Source organism: Amblyomma americanum, chromosome 7, assembly GCF_052857255.1.
Source record: "Amblyomma americanum isolate KBUSLIRL-KWMA chromosome 7, ASM5285725v1, whole genome shotgun sequence".
NCBI lineage: Eukaryota > Metazoa > Arthropoda > Arachnida > Ixodida > Ixodidae > Amblyomma > Amblyomma americanum.
In genome coordinates this window covers 160,241,212-160,258,978 of record NC_135503.1, presented here as the reverse complement: position 1 = coordinate 160,258,978, position 17,767 = coordinate 160,241,212, and the positions used below count along the sequence as shown (strand labels likewise).

At 45.8% G+C, this 17,767-nt stretch overlaps 2 long non-coding RNA genes and 1 pseudogene across 2 annotated transcripts; 2 read left to right on the top strand and 1 right to left on the bottom strand.

The window, feature by feature from the left end:
* Positions 1-6,318: 6,318 nt before the first annotated feature.
* On the top strand, positions 6,319-8,360 carry LOC144096725 (uncharacterized). The gene is made up of 2 exons (XR_013306832.1): positions 6,319-7,757; positions 8,292-8,360. It is a non-coding gene; the product is annotated as an uncharacterized LOC144096725 (long non-coding RNA).
* A 5,031-nt stretch (positions 8,361-13,391) lies between these two features.
* Positions 13,392-14,830, bottom strand: LOC144097553 (uncharacterized). Its single transcript, XR_013307054.1, has 3 exons — positions 14,664-14,830; positions 14,351-14,531; positions 13,392-13,947 (listed from the first exon to the last, which is right to left on the bottom strand). It is a non-coding gene; the product is annotated as an uncharacterized LOC144097553 (long non-coding RNA).
* Positions 14,831-15,380: 550 nt separating this feature from the next.
* Positions 15,381-16,444, top strand: LOC144096872 (uncharacterized; annotated as a pseudogene).
* Positions 16,445-17,767: the final 1,323 nt, after the last annotated feature.

Below are 17,767 nucleotides of genomic sequence, written 5' to 3'. Positions count from 1 at the left end.
TACACAAGCGGGGGCCTCGGCGAACAATAGAACCGGTCTCCGCTCCTTCCACTCAAAACATTCTAGTACACTCTACCCATGTTGCCAGCGCGTGTGTTGTCATGGTTACGGGAAGACGCCGCGCCATCTTGTTCCCCGCCGTGCATAGGCGCGCATTAGCTGCTGCAGCAGTTGCGTCTTCATCGCCGTTCATCGTTGAGTGGGACAGTCATATGTTGTCGGTTGTTGCACTAAGTGCGCCAGGAAGCTTACGCAGCAGCAATGCCCGGGTGTTGCGTTCCGCAGTGCTCGAACCACTGCAGGAAGGGCACACGGATGTTTCGTTTCCCGGCTGACTCCAACCGAAGAAAACGTTGGCTGGCACAAGTAAAGCGAGACTGCTGGGAACCCACTGCTGCTTCTCGCATATGTTCTGTGAGTACCGTACCTTTTTCTCTTTTGTTACCTGCTCGCTTGTTATGTTTGGTGTACTGTGCTTCACGTTTACGATAATTAAACCACGGCCGCCTCGAACGGCGTGCGCGGCGTGGGTTTGATAACAGGCTACGCATTGCGGGCGTGGGTGCAATCTTCTCGTTAGTTTTTAGATGCGCTGGCGGCGTGTCTCGAGCACCAAGGGCGAGAAGCAACGGTTCGCATTCGCCCTCGCTGACTGTAATTCTCACGCGAGTGCACTCACGATATATTGGCGCCCGCTTCCTTGTTTGCGCTGTAATACATGCGCCAAGACTCATGTCAGAGAACATGACTGAGGTAGTGAAAATAAATTTCTACATCTCTCTGACATTGTACGCGTTCGCTGTTTCGTGAGCGCTGTGGTCGGAGGAACTTATTTTCAGTCAGGTCTGGTTATCTAGGCACCGTTCTGCTGTACGACGCTATTCGGTAGAAAAAGATTGGAAACCCAAGATCAGACTAAAGGAACACATTTTGTATATGCCCGGTTACTGGCATGCATATGAAGCCTTTAGGAAGCCCTTATCCAGTTTTTTTAGCTTGGCACTATAGCCTGGTAAAAGACAGCATGTGAAAACATTACAGCAGGTAGAAACAGCTCTGTAGTTGTAACGCTAGTCATGTTCCGGTTTGCAGCATTTGTCACAGTTATGTGCAGGTATGAATATACTTCTTGATGCTTATGAAGTACTTGCTGCCATTCATTTCAGGCACATTTTGAAGAAACAAGTTTCGAGCAAAACAGACAGGATGGCTTAAAGAAGCTAAGGCCAGATGCGGTTCCCACACTTTTTACTTATCGAGGTAAGCTTCTAATTTTGATCCATCTCTTAAATACAACTCTGCCTCATTCATATGAAATGTTTGCAAAGAAATTTGTCTACACGTATACGGTAGTGCTGTGGTTGCTTTGTGCAAGCTCAAAAATGTGCGCTCATCTGCTTTTAGAAGGCTGCAAAGAAAGGTTCATCACCATCAGCATTTCAAGGTCCATAGCAGGACGAAGCCTATCCTACTGACTTCCCTTTAACCGGTTCCTGTGCCATCTGTGGCCACATTATCCACACAAACTTCTTGGTCTATTGATATGGCTTTTATATCCAAGCATTCCTACAGCGCATGTTTGCATCAGCATCTAGATCCCTAGCTAGAAATTTGTTGGGATCCATGCAATTCATTTCTTGTAAAACTAAATCGCGGGCATAAAAAAATATGTATATTGCACGTTATTGTAGGATCATGCATTCGAACAGCACCTTCAAACATAAAATCACCTTAAGCCGTGTTTTAACGGCTTCTGCATTACCTCTGGCTCATTTTTCACTGTAGATTGAAAAAAAAATGAATGAATGACAATTGAAATCTTCCGTGTAAGCCATAAAGGTATAAAGTATGGCACTAAACAAAACTTTTGCCACCTAACTCTCTGCCTACCCCTACTATATTTGCTTTTCTTGAACACCCACTGCTTCCCTAAGGGACTACTGTTTATCTTCTCTACACATTGAATGCACTCATATATATGATACTAAGATCCAAAACGTAACACACAGATATAGCCTTGTATTCAAAGAGCACAAGGCCACCTATAGTGTGTTTATACTTTGTATAGCATCGTTTTTTCTTTATAATTCACCCGACGCCTGCGAGAAAGGGGGCGTCTAGAATCAAACAAATATCCTAAAGCAGACTGCATACTGTGCTGTCTCATTTGTTCTATGTCACCTGGCACAGAAGCTAAAATGGCAAAATTCAGGACGATTAGTAATTCTAGTTGCATCAATGGTACCTCAGCTGCTAACACAACCTGCTGTTGAGCACAATTTTGCACGACTGAATCATTGCCAGTTGTAGCATGCTTTCCGACGCTGTTAAATATGCACTGGCGGTACGAAATCTAAAGCCCCCCAGTACAGCTTTGGGATCTTAAAACCCAACTGATATTACTACTCCTGAAGTTTATTTGGAAGTTTTATGCAGGTACTAGGTTGCTCTTCTGTAAATGCAGAATTTCTGCAGTTCTTGAGTGTAGTACTACCCTATTGACTGAATTTTTTATTTCAGCCATCCCGAAACACCGGAAGCCTCCGAAGAAGCGGTCTTGCTTTCGTCCGGCCACGCCAACGCAAAGCCCAGTACTTGACCCCACCGGAAATGAACCATGTGGTAGTGCTGCTCTAGAGCCTGTCTTCGCATCAACAGCCGAACAAACACAAGACTCGGCTGTGAGTGACAGCATGAGTTCCCAGGACACTGTCAGTCCACTACAATGTGCTCAGGTACCAGGGTATGATCTACCTTTAACAACCACCTTGCTGCCGCCCAAAGCTGTCGACACTGTTATCTATGCAGACAGCGTTGCCCATTCCTTTCTGAGAACAGATAAAGCCAGTGGGGAAGATTCCACTGATGCAAGTCGACTTCCTCTGCCCGCAGCTTCACCCATGGAGGCCGAATCCTTAAGCGCTGAAAGGTCACAGCATAGTAATGAGCGATCAAGTAAAGAAATACCTCAAGCTGCATTCACACTTGGTTCAAGTACGGCTTCAACTGACTTGTCTCTTCAAAGACAGAATGCTGAGCTGAGAAAGAGAAATAAGGACTTAGCCCAAAAGTACAGAAACCTACAGAGGCTTCACGAGCAAACAAAGAGAAAACTGCGCAGTCTTGTAAAGAAGTCACAGTCGCCACAACAAAAAATGATAACCTTGGAACAATTACCGTTCCTCAAACACGACCAGAGAAGGGCTTTGACGGTGAAAACTACGAAGGGCCTTAAGTGGTCTGAGAAGACTATTCGAGAGGCCCTTCAAATAAAGCACGCATGTGGAACAGCAGGCTATGAATTATTAAGATCATTATCATATCCACTGCCATGCAATAGGACATTAATACGAAGGCTTCAAAATATTAAATTTTTGCCTGGAGTTCTTCATGAAGTTTTTAATGTCCTGAAATCCAAAGTAGCCACAATGCAAGACATAGAAAAAGACTGTGTGCTCTTCATGGATGAGATGGAAATCTCCCAAGGATTTGACCACGATCGCTCGCTTGATTGCTTTTTTGGGAGCACTACATTGCCGGAGTCCGCTACAGATGTTGCCAACCATGCTCTTGTGTTCATGGTTGGTGGCGTGAACACGAGATGGAAACAGGTTATCGCCTATCACTTCACTGGAAGGTCGATAGATGGCTCTATTTTGAAGGACATTGTGTTCCACTTGATTGAGCTTTGTTTTCAAATCTCGCTTAGAGTGCTTGTTGTCACAAGTGACATGGGAGCTGCCAACCGTGCAGTTTGGCGCCTGCTTGGCTTGTCCAACCACAGAAAGTCACAGACTGTCTGCTGTATTCCGCACCCGCACCTCCGTGGCAGGCAACTATTCTTTATGGCTGACCCCGCCCACGTCTTGAAGAACATCCGTGCCCAACTACTCCGAGTGGGAGAATTCACTCTGGGTGAAGAAACTGTTAAGGAACAAAGTCTTCCTTCTGGCACTGTCAAGGTGGAGCATGTTGAAGCAGTGTTGAAGTACGACTGTCAAAGTGAGCTGAAGATTGCAAATAGGCTGTCGGAAATCCACATCAGCAGTGGACATTTCACTACCATGAAAGTGAACATTGCTGTGCAATTGTTCCGTGAGGCTCCTGCTGCTATCCGATATTTAATCCAACAAAAAATTTTGCCCCCCGAAGCAGAGGCTACAGCGTGGTTTTTTAACCTCGTGAGCAGGTGGTACACCCTTATGTCGGCCAGACATCCGGTTGTTGCTCTGAGCGATATAGATCCTTCAAAGCATAAAGAGGCCACTGCGCTTTTGGAACTGACGTGCAGCACTTTCCGTCAAATGAAAATGGGAGCAACGGCACATTGGAAGCCTTCACAAGCTGGCCTTCTGGCATCGACCACTGTTGCTCTCAGCCTGTCGCAAGACCTCTTGGACAACCAAAGCTACAAGTATGTGCTTCTTGGCCGGCTCGTACAAGATTGTCTCGAAAACATATTCTCTGTGTTGAGACTCAAGAAGCCGGTCCCTAGTACATACGACGTTAAGTGTGCACTGAAGCTGATTTGTGTTGGACAGTTCATGCACACACCTACAAATTCTAGCTACGAGGTTGATGACAGCTTGCATCTAGCTGACCTCCTTGACCCAACTATCCAGAGACATGAAGGACAAAACCAAGAGCCTGAAGAGCTAGAAAACCTGTTTGTGTGTGCTCTCACAGAAGCAGAATGTGACATTCTTGCTTATCTAGGCGGATTCCTGGTCAAGTCTGTCATGAAGTCCATTGGTAACTGTAGTGACTGCAAAAATGCCCTTGTTGGAGATGCTACAAATCAGTATAGCAATCTTATTAAGCTTAAAGAGTACGTGAAAAATTCTGAGAACCTCATTTATCCAACGCAAGCAGTGATTAATGTCCTTATAGAATGTGAGGAGCAGTTTAAGACTTTTGCAGATATGAAGGAAATCATGGTGCTCAAAACCCCATTTGCTAGCATTCTGAATGCCCTGTGCAAGGCTGTCAAGTTGAACTTAGGTTGCTGTGAAACACATCATGCTCAGGCAGGGAAGGTCCTCCTGACAAAATATGTGAGGACAAGACTGAGGATCCATCTACGACAGCAGCATGCACAGAGGGTGGATGGAATGTCTAGCAAAACATGTGCCGCAACAAACCTGGTCTGAACTCTGAGAAGGATGGTAACATCATATGCTTAGATGCTTGCAGTCAGCTAGTTAATGATTTGGCCTTGCTTTCGTTGTTTTTCTATAGTTTGACACAACTGAAGAAAATAGGGGAGATGTCCTTAAAGAATTCTATCCAGCCAATGGCGCCAACCGATTTTCATGACACCATGTTTAATGCTGGGAAGTTGCATCGCTGGGAGTGGCAGATGAACGGCAGTTAACCGTGGCTTAATCGGATTGACCGCGTTGTCATGAAAATCGGTCACTGCTATTGGCTGGAGGGAAACGGTCGGGGGGCATCTGCCACTACTTCCTTGGGTTGTACCCGAATATAGCACTCTGACACTTTCACTGTGTATGTCGTGTGTACTTTGCTCGCCTGTAAATTGTTCACGTCTTTCAGCATATTTTTATGTCACCTCTCTGTAGCAAGCTGTTGCTTGCAGATTGTGTGCACTAACCAATGAAGCTGCTTTGCTTCAGTCAGCATTTGGAAATAGCAAACTGATTTACAGTGCGTGACACTAGTGTGTTCATCAAAGGTGAAGTTTTTAGGAGCAAGTGTTGGAACTAGATGCAAATGTGTAAACCACTGTTTCAAGTCTTTTGTGAAGTGCGTAACAGTCTTATTTTTGTGGCTGGAGCATCACTACCATGCCTTGCATTATTTAGGGGCTGTAAAACATACGCTCCCACAGAGTTGCCGTGGTGTTTCTCATTATCATTTGAGTTGTTTGCATTACTAGTCCTGCTAATTTAGCCCATTTATTGTGTCCTCTGTACTGCACTCATGCAATTTGTTCATGGCTATCAGTATATTTTGTTTTATGTAGAAGTGTTCATTGAGCAACGAAGCTGCTTTACTTCGGTCAATGTTTAAAAATAATAAGCCTGTTTGCAATTACACCATCAGTGTGCGCACCAGATATGTTTTACAGGAGTGACTGATATGTGTACAAAAATTTCACTGGTTTCACAGATGCTGATAATGGAAGAATGTAATTTCATATGCACTTTAGCTGGCTGCGGATGCTTATATATTCTGTCAGTTTGCTTGAGAAAGAATATGAGCACCTCCCCTTTAATTGACAGTTGCCAGAAGTGTGTCGGCAATAAAAGAAGCTTCTTGAATGTTTACACGAAGGCGTCTGAAAATGTCATTTGGTTTCTTGATTTTAGGTTTTCTCACTTGTCCCATTGTTTGTATTGCTCCTCTTTCTCTGATTCCATTCCAGCAAGTCTCATGTTACACTCTGAACATTTGAGCCTCCTACTGAACACCCTGTGTAAGTTAGTTTCTCAGCACACGTGGAAAAATGGTAGGCAATGTGAAATGAAGCACTGCTTTAATGTTAACTCAATGGCAATCTGTACAAAACTAAGACGCTTACAACACTCGATCTTAATTTGTTAACATCAGCCTGAAGATTCCCTAAATTTTTTTAAGTATGTTTATACCTTTTGCTGAAGCTACAGTGTGCTAGTATGGGGTTGCATAGCTCATTGCGTAGAGCATGTGTAATTGCTCACAGAAGAGCAAAATGCACAAACTAATGGTACATTGCACACGCAAATGCCATTGTGATGTCGGTAATAGAACTACTGGGGCACTTAAGTCTCTTCCCGTGCTGTGAATGCATAAGCATTAGGTGCTACTGTTTTGCTTCTGTTGCGTGGTTTTATTTTGAACCTACATAGACCAGCGTTAGCTCGGTTTACCGTTACATTTTCGATTCTACTCATCGAGACCTTTCAACGATATATGACGATGCTATAGCATTAGGTTCAATTTTAAATCAAATAAATAATTAATGGTAATTAAGACCTGCGATTACTCCGGTGCAATTATACTCGACATATGCTATCCAACGATAGAACACTTGCGGCGATTATGCCCGACATAAGCTACACAGCCACTACGGCCACATTCTGTACAGGCCGCGCATGAACCAAGTAATTGATAAGCATTAAAAAGTGGGCCTGCGTAATCTTTTGATTACCGTCATAACATTAAATTCTGAACGCCCAACACCTAAGCTCGGTTAGTGCTCATCGTGAGGAGGAACCCTTTTTACGTAATTGATAAGCGCTGCCTTTTGGCGCGATGACGCGCGCAGAGGAGAGACCCGTTCGGAGTGTAATGCACCGTCGCTGAGAACTGCTCTATGTCGTCGGAACGGCGTCATCTGTTGGTACTAACTTCGAAAGAAACGCCGATAAACTAGAATATAAACTAATGTTGTAGATCGCCCCAGCGACCACGCCACTGAAAGCCGGGGATGCTCTCTTCAAGGGGAACAACATGGCTGCCCGTCATGTTTAGCGGCCGTTTTCGGCAACACTGGGAGAGATGTCACCAACCTAAGCCAGGCGGCAGGCGGCATGTATGTAGGCTCCCTAGCTACTTAGACGTCTAGCCGGACAGCCGCCATCTTGGGACGCGTTCCATTTCTCGGCGAAGCAGTCTCATAAGACTGCTTCGCCGAAGTCCGCATCGATGCAGGCTAACTTGCTGTCTAAAGATGGCGGAGCTAATGTACGCAGATGAGCGAGTCGTGCTCTTGCGGGCGTCGGACTGTACACGGAGTATAGGAAAGGAAAAATGTGAGTCATTCCATTATGTTATTTGGTACGCAAACTAGTGGCTAATTAATCTTTCTGGACGTGCGATTCCTAGAAGTGAATCACGCAGGAGAAAATCGTGCAGTTGAGAGCTTTGCTACAGCAGCGGACGCTGTAGGTCTGTTTACGTGATCCGGCATCGTCTTAATTAGCACCTTGATTTTAGAGAATACTCGTCGCTGTCGTTGGTTTCCTCGACGGGCGTTAAGACGGCTGGCGTGACGGTTAACAAATGTGTTCTTCTGTTGCTGTATTAGTTGCATCAACTCTTTCGCGTGCATTCTTTTTCATCTCTACACTTCAGAACAAATACACCGGCATGTTGCGAATTGATTTTAGTCTTTGCAGGATTAAAGACCGCTGCTGTATTTAGGTCTCTCGCTGTCTCCGAGTGCCACGTAGGGCAGACAGCAGGTTTAATGTCACGTATGTGTTTTCCTGTTGCAGTGTATATTAGCCGTATCGCATTTCGCGCATATTGATTACAGTGTTTCGTATTCCTTCTTATGTTTACAGGACCGTCTGAACGAGCACGTTCGAGGAGCATGTACAGTTGAGCATCAATAATAAAAGAATAATCGCATATCTCTTTAGCGTCGTCTTCGGAGAGCGGCCCCGTCTGCTACAAGTAGACTGACCGATAGGCACATCCACCAGTCCGGTTTACGCGCAAAGTCATTGCAGAAGAAATGTGTAAACTTATTGAAAACACGTTTTTAATTGTCGTTATTGCTCACTTTGTGAAAAATAGTAGTACAACTGTTCATAAGCTTTAGTTACATTATTATGCCGCGAGGCGGCGGGAGCAGTAGACAAGTTCCAATACATGGACATGTAGACTGCTTCCTAGACGTCACACTAGACGTCTTGTTAGACGTCTAGAGTATTGGAACGCAGCCACGTATGGGCTCCGTGCGCTGGTATGGTGGCGCCAGCAGGATGGATGGATGGATACGGCTGAACCCTTTACATCGGGCGGTGGCTCAAGCCACCTAGCCATGTCTTGTGAAATTTTACTCCTGTCTTGCTTTTAGCCACCAATCAGATAATCTCCGTTTGGTTACTTCTAACCTCTTAAAATCCACTTTCCCTTCACTATCCCTAAACCCCAATGACTTGGGTAAGTCAGCCCCGCTGCCTTCCACTGTAGGGTGAAGCCCTTTACAGAAAAGTATCAAGTGTTCAGCTGTTTCCTCCTCCTCTCCGCACGCAATGCACAAAGTGTCTATCTCCTGGTACCTGACTCTATACGTCTTAGTCCGCAAAACTCCAGTCCTGGCCTCAAACAACAAAGAACTTCCCCTACAATTATCATAGATATTTTCTTTGACAATTTCCTGTTTAAAGGTCCGGTATGTTTCTAGTGCCGATTTCGTCAGCATCCCTGTTTTCCACAAAGCTCTCTCTGTTCCTTTAACCTTTTTCTTAACCGATAATTGCTGATTTGCCCCCTTACTGCTGTCCAGATATTTGCTTGTCAATTTTCTAGTTCGCTTTCTCCATTTCGTGTCAACATTCTTCATATACAGGTATCTGAAAACTTTCCTAGCCCACCGCTTTTCCTCCATCCTTCTCAATCGTTCCTCAAATGCTATCTTACTGCTAGCCTCTCTGCTCTCGAAAGACGCCCATCCCATATCACCCTGTACCCCCTGATTTGGTGTATTGCCATGTGCTCCCAAAGCTAACCTCCCTACTCCCCGTTGCCTAATTTCCAGCCTTGCTTGAACATCTGGCCTCATACACAGGACCGCATTCCCGAAGGTCAGGCTAGGGACCATCACCCCTTTCCAGATCCCTCTTACCACCTCATACCTATTGTAATTCCACAGTGCCCTATTTTTCATGACAGCTGCATTCCTACTAGCTTTATTCATTACATATGTTTCATGCTCTGTCAGATACTCAACACTGTTATTTATCCACACCCCAAGATACTTGTACTCATTCACTACTTTTAGCACGAACTCCTGTATTCTATGCTCGCCGCCCTCTTCATTAAATGTCATGACTGCAGATTTTTCCTTACTATACTTGAAGCCTAATCTATCTCCCTCTGTACTGCATATGTCTAACAACTTCTGCAGGTCTTCCTTGTTGTCAGCCATTATCACTATATCGTCCGCATATATTAGTCCCGGTAATGTCTGTTTAATCAATTCCCCTTGCTTGAAAAAAGATAGGTTGAAACCTAGTTCGCTCCCCTCTAGCTTGGCCTCCAAACCTTGCAGGTACAACATGAACAACAAAGGGGACAGAGGACATCCTTGTCTAAGCCCCCGCTGTATCTCTACAGGCCCTGATACATTTTTTTCCCATTTTATGAGCACTCTGTTACCTCTATATATATCTTTTAAAAGATTAATTACTCCATTTTCCACATCCAATGTGCCCAATATGTCCCACAAATGCTCCTGAGTAACGTTGTCATAGGCTCCCCTAATATCCAGAAATGCTAGCAATAAGGGCCTATGTTCCTTTTCCGCAATTTCTATATACTGTGTCAATGAAAATAGATTGTCCTCTAACCTCCTTTGTTTCCGGAACCCATTCTGTAGTTCCCCTAGCACCCCCTCGTTCTCCACCCAAGCCTGCAGTCTATCCTTTATAATTTGCATCACCACCCTGTAAACCAGACGTCACTGTTATGGGGCGATAGTTACTTACGTCTGCTTTGTCCCCCTTTCCCTTATATATCATGTTCATTCTACTTAATCGCCATTCATCGGGGACTTTCTCATCCACTATCATTTTGTTCACTACCTGTATTAATGTTTGCTTGGATTTTGGTCCTAACTTCTTTATCAACATAATCGGGATACCATCTGGTCCTGTTGATGTGCCACTAGGAACCTTCTTCTCTGCCCTTTCCCACTCTCCTTGCTCAAGTGAAGCTATTGCTGTAACCGCATCGCCAGCGCCGCCTTGCGGCTGTCCCCGCGTTAACCGGACGCCCAGTGCGTTTTTGTCAACCGGCCCGGCCACATCGTAGACGCGCTCTGACCATCGTTGTGAGAATGGCACCGCGCGAGAGCCAACGCCTGCTTTTCTGCGGATTTCAACGCATTGAAAGCCTTGATGTGTATTTTAAAAGAAAGAGTTTAAAAAGTGGGCGACGGCTGTATGAAAGCAATCATGTGTATGGCGTTCAAGAGGAAGCAGTCGGCGCAACGAAGCCTTCCGACATCATCGGCAAGTGCGTCGCGCAAATGAAAAATGCGGACTACGACATTCGCCTTGAGGTAAGCAAAATTTACTGCGGTCAGCACTGTTCTAAGGAGGACTAAAATAACCAGGCGTGTTGTTTATAAGCTCTCAGGAAACCCAAGGGAGATCGCGAGGGCCAGTTGCACTTGCAAAGCTGGGGTCCGTGGATGGTGTAAGCATGCTGCAGCACTGGCGATCTTCGTCAATAGCCACGAGAATAGCTCATGCACGGACCTTCCGTGTGAATGGCGCAAACCGTCGAAACCAACGCTGGACACACAAAAAAAAAAGATTGAGGAATTGTTTCCAGGTGAGAATTACAAATTTTGTGTCCATTCAACATTTATTTTGCGCTATGTTTGTGTACGTTTTTGCGCAGGCCCGTCCCGGCAACCCCCAAACCTACAACCCCTTGATCCGGCAGTTGTTCATGCTAAATTTGCGGACCTGAACTGCTCAATCAGGCATGTTTTAAGGACGGAAAGCAGCCCTGCTGAAATGCATAAAAACGGACCAGTGGCATCACAACTGACAGAGAGGGAACAAAATTGTGAAGCAGAGCTAGTGAATGCCCTGGTCAGCGGGAATCGACGGCTTTATACCATGCTTGAAATCGCAGAGATTTCCCCAATGAAAATGAGAAGGCTCGACATGGAGCGTAATTTGAATGAAAAAGAGTATTCCTTCTACAAAAAGGTTGTGCAAAAAAGTCTCAGAGATAATTGAGATAGCCCTGATTACAAAAGGCCAGGCAGCAGTTCAACGGTTTGTTTTTTATTGCTTTATTTATTTATTTATGGTATATGCTGTTTTTGTTTCTGAGCACAAACTATGCAATTGCTGATCCAGATAGCACCAAGAACGACAAATGCGCGTGAGCAGTTCGACTGCGCACCGGATTAAAACAAGAACAGCTGAGTTCCAATACTTAGCTGATGTTCTTGCCTCGCAAAGACCCTTTTCAAGTGCTGCAACCTCATACGGTATGTGCTGTGCCCTGCCTAATATATTTGTTTATTTAAAGTGTCCAGTACAGTGGCTGAAATAACACTGTGCAGTAGTGTCTTTGCAAGGTGTGATGCAGTTCTCTTCCACATGATGGCGCAGGAAAGAAAATGGAAAAAATGGCCAGACAGGAGTTGGAGCTGGCACTTGGGACGAAAATACACGAGGTAACTTCAGTACAAGCCTAATGAAGCCATGCTACATTTACTCTCGATTACTTTCAGGTTGGGCTCATCATCGATGCCGAGCAGCCATGGTTGTGTTGCAGTCCAGACGGCATTGCAACATCCGGCAGCACACTTCAACTTATTGAAATTAAGTGCCCTTATAGTTTGAGGAGCAAGTGTCTGGTTGACCCAGATAACGAAATCAGCAATGTGCCATATATTCACTATGTGAATGGTCACTTAGAACTGCGAAAAACGCACTCCTACTACACGCAGATAATGATAATGCTTTACATCCTGAGGATTGACACCGCTTTGCTTTATGTGTACTCCCCTCAGAGGAGCATAGCAATTAACGTGGAAAAAGACGAAGCGTTTCTTGCGGAGTACGTACCAAAATTAGAGGACTTTTATTTTAGGTATTTTCTGGAGGCACTAATTAAATTAATGCTGTGAAGTTCGCAGAACTTTCCGTGGCGCCAGTCGGCCTTGGGTTCGCGAGGAATGCCGCACCAGTCAAGTCACTTGCATCAGAGGGACGCCTGATGGGGATTAGGCGGCGGCTGTATTGTGATCAGCGCGTCGCACACAAAGGGACCCGTCCCGTCCCTGCCTCGCCATCGTGCAGCGAATGCCTTTGTGTTCTTCGCGCCGTCACGGGCATAACCCGTCTTGAAGAAGCTTAGGCAGGTACATCTGTCGGCATGTGTGCGGCGTCAAGGGGTTGCCGAAACTTCGGGAATGCAGGAGATACGTCTGGGTAGGAACGAGTGACCATGAAGCGCATTTTTCCCTTGACTGTCTTCTTTTTTTTTCTCTGAAGAACCCACCACCTTTAGTGATCGTTCCTTCGGCATGCGCGTGTGCGAAAGAAACAAATTAGGAATGTAACTTCTGTGCGGTGGGAAATGGTAGTGGTGTTTGTGCTGGTTGTGTGTTTGATTGCCACCTCTCCATTCCCAAATGTTTGGCTGGTCGAGGGAATTGCAGATTTTTGGTTTTCCTTTCCCTGACCATTGTTTAGTCCATATTCGTTCCCCAATCGGCGATTAGTTGGCGGAAACCTTATTTTCCTTTCTCTAACCACTGATTGGTGAGCAGGGTCGCTTAATGTTACCTTGTTAGTTGCTGTCCCCGCTAAGGGCGGAGACAAAGGGGTTAAAAGTAAGCGCCCTGGGTTGAATCCGGGCTGAATTCGTCTGATGAACGGTTTAGTCATCAGTTGGCGGCTCCTCTGTGTTTAGTTCAGTACAGTCAATTATGAAGCGGCACCTCGGGTAGTGCCGTTTAAAACATGAAGGCATGGACGCTTGGATAAGTTCAAGTGATGGATTCGGTATCCAGTTTTGCATTGCAGTGACGAGGTTATTCAATACAAAATAAAAAATGCGGCTCACTGCTGTTCTGTGAATGCCAAATAGCACTGCAATACTAGAAAAGGACACACCTAGCTTTAACTTCATAAGAAATATAACTAACTTCTGTGCGATTGGCACATCAACTCTCCTGACGCAAAGCGGAGCCAACACTGACAGTAGCAACGCAAAGGCATTTGCACTCACACCACAAAGTTCCACAAATGCATCCTTTCTTTCATAAAGGGAGCTGTATCCAAGGAACACACAACTTCTCTCGTCTTCGCCGGTGGCTGTAGATGCAGTGGTAGGATTTGCTTGGGTTGAAGAATCCACAGTGGTAATATGACACACCTGTGTCGAAGCTATGCAACCTGATGTCATGGAAAGGAGAATGGTGCAGGCGCCCTGGCATGATTGACCGTCGGTCTGCGTCAGCTGCACACGCAAAGAAGACTGGTTAGCGATATCCGATGCGAGCCACATATTGCGGCCGGGGACAGACATAAAATTTAACCTAAGGTAGAAAACGGGAAGGCTTAGCAGCAAAATCGAGGAAGGAAAGAAAACATTCATACGAAAAGGCAGTTTATGGAAAAGCACAAGAAAAACAATGACACCAAATTTCCTTTGGTGGCAATGTGCCCATTGCCTAGGGTTTAATATTCAGAAACTAATGCAAACGTAAATAACGATATGGCCGGAGCAAACGAAAACCAACATAACATCATCAAATGCAAACAAAAAACTCGAGTTCTAATCAGGGGGATCGCGAAATTTTGTCTAGATATTGTATACTTGTTTTTTTTTTATCCTGAAAAATGAAATATCTGTCGCTTACCACGGATGTGCGGAGAGTGCTACCCTATTCCATTGGTATTTGTGCATCTTCAATGAAAAGCAATGGTGATTCGTATTCTGGATCTGGTGACCATTCCTGTTCGTGTAATGGAGAAGCGCTTTCCTCTGCATCATCGTCCGAACTGTCCGCAGTCGTCCGGTCTGCTGCACGACGCTGAGACCTTCAAATCAAAAGGATACATTTCGTGTTGTCATGCGCCAGAGAAAACAAGCGCACCATTTCATCGGTTTCAACAGACGTATGTATGACTCAGGTCGTACATAGTCATTCCCTTTCCTTCAGTGGTGCTTACCTGAGGTATCTCTGTAGTTTTTCACTAGGCATCATTCCATCGTCTTTCCCATAAGACGGAGGGAATATGGTGGGAACGTAGGCCGGGTGCGAAGCAATGCTACTTTTCTCATTGCCCACAAAGTGCGCGCTGCAAATTCTTGTTTCGTGCCGCACCGGCTGCCACGGTTTTCCGTCAGGGCTGGGCATAATTAGCGAAATTTCCTTTCGCCTTCGATGGAAACACCCTACCGCTCGCCTAGCTGACAGCAAACTGAAAGAGAGCGCTGCGTCCGGTTTTCGCCACGTCTGTTAACCAGGGGGCGCCACCAGTACTCGCCAAACTGCAGCGCACGGAGCCCATAGAGTCAGGTACCAGGAGATAGACACTTTGTGCATTGCGTGCGGAGAAGAGGAGGAAACAGCTGAACACTTGATACTTTTCTGTAAAGGGCTTCACCCTACAGCGGAAGGCAGCGGGGCTGACTTACCCAAGGCATTGGGGTTTAGGGATAGTGAAGGGAAAGTGGATTTTAAGAGGTTAGAAGTAACCAAGCGAAGGTTATCTGATTGGTGGCTAAAAGCAAGACAGGAGTAAAATTTCACAAGACATGGCTAGGTGGCTTGAGCCACCGCCCGATGTAGTTCAGCCGTATCCATCCATCCATCCATCCAACGTCAAGCTGAGCGCATGGGAGGCCTATTTGCCGGCGTTTTCAGCGCTTTTTGGGTCGTTTTGAGTGGTTTCCGTACGCTGTGCGCTTTTTCTGGCTTGTTGAAAATGTGCATGTGATGAGCCGACGTCAAAGCCACTGTTTTGTGCCCGGTTGCACAACCGGGTACAAATCGTGCAAAGAGAAGTTGTCGCTTTTCGGTGTGCCCAAGGACGAGGAGCTTTTTCTGAAGTGGCAGAGGAATATCCCAAGAGCCGACAAGCCCCTTGTACGGAACGCCGCTGTTTGCAAGCTTCATTTTGATCCTCAGTTTGTGTTGCGTCATTTCGAACACAACATACAAGGTAAGACGGTACGTTTGGAAAGAAGCAGACCGGTCCTTCAGCCCGATGCCGTTCCAACGAAGTTCCCGAACGTGCCTAAGTAACTCTCCAAGCCCGTGCCCAAGAAGAGAAACCCAAAGAAGCGACTGGACCCTCGTGCCAAGCTCGTGCCTTCGAAGAGGCGGCGAACAGTTCCGTAGGCCAGCGACGTTTCAGCAGAAGCACCCGCATCTGCCGAACCGGACCTACTAAGAACTTCGGATGCCAGAAACGTCACCCTCCCATCAGATAAATGGGGAAAGCATGTTTTTTGTGAAGAGCCGCTAACAGTGTCGTATAGTGTGTGCCTGCCAGGGCCGAACATGGGTCTCCTCCATGCTCAGAAGCTTGTTTTGTTCCGCAGCGAGGGCACCGCTATCAAGCATCAGGTGTCCGTCCGGGGTGTGGAACTCACAGCGATAGACGAGAAATGTGATCCAGCGTCCGTGCTGCAGGAGGTTGACAGCATGCAGGTTTGCGCAGGAGCGGGGTTACTCACTGAGTTCTGCCGTGTTAGCTGCTCAAAAATGATAAAATGGAGCGAAGGCTTTTATCATATACGGTGCAAAGGTGCCGTCAGTGAAAATGAGATGCGGTGCGTCGCCTGCAAGTATTTGAGAAGGCTTATTAATCAACGGTGCCGGGAAAAGAAGCGAAATGTCAGTTATGGAAAGAAGTTGAGGGCAAGAACCGAAGCAGTGAGACGTCTTAAGAGCCAAAGTAAAATGCTTGGATCGAGCCATCATTCAAATGAAGCAGGAGAATGAGGATATTGAAGAAAGTACTGTGCTAAAAAAGATCGAAAAGCTTCCACAAAAACAAAGAGTAGCAATCATGCAGTGTTTTGAGGCTGGAAGCCGCAAATCTGTCAAAGGGATGCGATATAATCCAGAGTGGATGCTAGAATGTATTATAATGCACATGAAAAGTGCACGTCTCTAAGAACATGTAAGAAAACAAAATATACTTGTGCTGCCTAGCCGCACTTGTCTCAGGAAGTATATGAAGAAATACGAAAGCAGATTTGGATTCAATGCAGCAGTGCTTTCTGGCATATCAAGAAAAACGCAAGAGATGACTGAATTTGAGTGCCATGGTTGCCTCATTGTCGACAAGATGAAGCTTGCAGAAAACTTCGCCGTTGCAAGCGGCTCTGGTAAAGTGGACGGGTTCGTTGCCCTTGGCCCCTACACTCCTGAGGCTGACAAGACAGTTACTTGTGACCATGGACTGGTTATTATGTTTCAGCCTCTTTCAGGATCATGGCATCAAATCCTTGGTGTTTTCGCTTCAAAGGGAAATGTTAAAGCACCGTTGCTCTCGAAGATTCTTGTGGAAGCTGTGCTGCTTTCTGAAAATGCTGGTCTTAAGGTTGAATACATCACCTGTGATGGGGCGTCATGGAATCGGGCAATGTGGCGCAATTTTCGCATTTCGGCAAGCTCAAAAGCTATCAAACCATCGACAGCCCATCCTTGTGGAGATGACAGACGCCTTTTCTTCTTGTCCGACTTTCCACACTTAGTAAAATGTGTCCGCAATGGCTTCATCAAGGCAGGCGTCAAAACACCAGAGGGGCATGTGGACGTAAGGCCGATCAAGATAGCCCATGACAAGTGTCAAGCCACATTGAAAGCAATGCCAAAAATAACTAATGTCCACTTGAGTCCTAATAACTTTGAAAAAATGAAGGTCAATTTGGCATTCCACCTTTTTAGACCACAAGTTCTGCATGGCTTGTTTTCGTACAAGAACGAAATTGCAGATTCCTGTGACCACGCCGATGCTACAGCAAAGTTCGTCGCCTTCATGCATAATCTGATCGATGCAATGACATCGAGAGTGCCATCAAGCTCACTCAGGCCGAACTCGAAAAAAGAAGATGTGTTGAAAAAAGCCCTTGCATATATTGATGCGTGGGAAGCGAACATTCTGTGACCAGGGCGGCCTGCTGTATCCGACACGTGAGCTATTTGCTTTTGTTGAAGCACTGGAGGACTCTTTCACCATTTGGTTTAGCTGGAACAAGTTGCAGAGAGATAGCATCACAGAGATTATGCAGCACATGCAAAAAATGCCACACGTTGGCT